Source organism: Microtus ochrogaster, unplaced genomic scaffold, assembly GCF_000317375.1.
Source record: "Microtus ochrogaster isolate Prairie Vole_2 unplaced genomic scaffold, MicOch1.0 UNK70, whole genome shotgun sequence".
Taxonomy (NCBI): domain Eukaryota; kingdom Metazoa; phylum Chordata; class Mammalia; order Rodentia; family Cricetidae; genus Microtus; species Microtus ochrogaster.
In genome coordinates, this window is record NW_004949168.1 from 722,916 (window position 1) to 725,535 (window position 2,620).

Here is a 2,620-nt window from a genome sequence, read left to right on the forward strand (position 1 = left end):
CTGTTTTCTCCGCCTACCTAAGGGTTGGCCTATGAAATGGGCCTAGGCAGTTTCTTTATTAATAAGAAATCATTCCCACATCACTTTTGGTCTGAAGATATGGGTTTTTATTTGGCACATTTAAATAAAATGCTTCTAACTAGAAAAAAAAAGCCACATCCTTCCAAGAAACTACATTAAATGTGGGAGTGTTTATTTATTAAGAATCTCTGTAAGGAAGCCTATTTTGGGATTTAGCTAAAGTGACCCACACACTGAGTAAGAAGGTCTGAGAAATATCTATACTTACCATATTTTAATTAAAAGAGCACTTGATAAGTTCTCAATTGGCTCGAAGAATAACTAACTTGAAAATAAATAGGAGCTGTGGCTTTTTAAGAATGGAAGGCATGTTTTATCTTGAAGATATTCCTGAAGGGCATCCTTGCACAGCCTCTTGAGATCACCAGGCGAGATAACATCCCAAACTGGTCTCATCTGGTTACCTAAACAAAACCTCAAGAAATCTTCCTACAGCGGGGTGTCACTTAATCTTCTCTCAGCTGCCTCCCAACAGAGCCCCGAGCAACACCTGCCTGCTCTGAGGGTGTGGATGCTGGCAGAACAGAAAGGCAGCCTGAAAGACTAGTCAACACTATTGTACCCACCGTATCGCGATAGCTCTAGCACAGTGGTCAAGACAGGGTGGAGTGAGAGAAAGAAACACATCCAAGTACTGCTTCTAAGCTTCAGATGCAAATATCCCTACACGTAGGGAATTTAAATGTAGAATCTTAAGCAGTAAGCAAGGTATTGAATGTTTTTCCTTTTTATTTATTATTTGAGAATTTCACATATGCATAGAATGTTTGGGTCAAATCCGCCCACACCTCCTACCACTTTCCCTCCCGACTTCCTGTACTCTTTTTAGCCCACCGAGTTCATTCAGTGCTGCCAGGATGTGCAAGATGCCATCCGCAAGAGCGTGAGCAAATTATCAGGAGCAGCGTCCCTGAAGCAAGTTGAAAGAAACCCTTCCTCACCAGCTGCAACCAGTTGCCCATAGTTTCTTCAGCTAAGGGTAGGTGGGCCCTCAGAAGATCCCAAATCACCCACAGTGAGGACTTTTGGCTGGTTTAATCTTGTACAGTGTAGAAGGAGGTGCAGACAGGCCTGCTTTTCGTCCCGCCCGGCTTCCGCACGGCTAGCTTTACACCCGAAATAACAACACACAAATTGTATTCTTTTAAACACTGCCTGGCCCATTAGTTCTAGCTTCTTATCGGCTAATTTTCACATCTTGATTAACCCATTTCTATCAATGTGTATAGCACCATGAGGTGGTGGCTTACCAAGAAGATTCTAGCCTACGTCCATCTTGGGTTGGAGCTTCATAGCATCTACCTCACTTCCCTTCTTCCCAGCATTCTGTTCTGTCTACTCTACCCACCTATGTTCTGACTTATCAGGCCAAGCAGTTTTCTTTACCAGTGAAACAACAGATAGATAGACGACCCACCTACATCAGTACAAGTCCCTATTATTATGAGTTCCTATGTGCAACAGCCCCATCATGTCCAGAAATAGCTTTGCAGCAGCCCCTCCCCAACATCTGGTTCTTAAAATCTCTCCATCCACCTGTCCTGCTATAATCTCTGGTTCTTCAGTAGAAGGGGTGTGAGACAGATGCCCCATTGAAGGCTGAGCATTCCACAGTCTCTCAATCTTTCCACAGTGATCAGTTGACAGGATAGTGAAAACGTTAAGAATAAGATACCTTTATACATACACAAAGTTTAGGGAAAATCATATTAGAATAGAAACAGAATAGATGGTAAAGTTATACAGCTACTATTATGCACCGATTCTACTAGCAAGTATACATGAAATCTTAATTATAGTTATAATCCAGGGGAAACAGAAATGACCAGAATTGTTAGAAGACAACCATTGACCAAAACTTACATTGGAAATACGTCAAATACTTTAAAGAATTAGCCTTCAGAATGTTTCAAACAAAATAAACAAATACGGTAATAAGAATATTTCAAGTTGAGAACATACTTAATATATATATGTGTGTATATATATATATATATATATATATATATATATATATATATATATCTGAAACCCAAGGCTTTATTCTACATATGGCGAGATAAGAAGTCTATTGTTTATTATTCTTGTAAATTACATGTTGAGGATGAGTGGGACAGGAAAATGTTGACACCTCAGGATATCACTGTTTTACATATCATGAGTGAAATATCAAGAACCACTGGTCCTTTGAAAGTGGTCACATGCAATAATCAACTTCATATGGAAAAACAAAAAACCCAGGATAGCCAAAACAATTTTATACAATAAAGGATTGACTGGAGGCATTACCATCCCTGACTTCAAACTCTATTACAGAGCTACAGTACTGAAAACAGCTTGGTATTGGCATAAAAACAGAGAAGTCGACCAATGGAATCGAGTAAAAGACCCTGACTTTAACCCACAAACATATGAACACCTGATTTTCGATAAAGGAGCTAAAAGTATACAATGGAAAAAAGAGAGCATCTTCAACAAATTGTGCTGGCAAAACTGGATGTCAATCTGTAGAAGAATGAAAATAGACCCATATCTATCA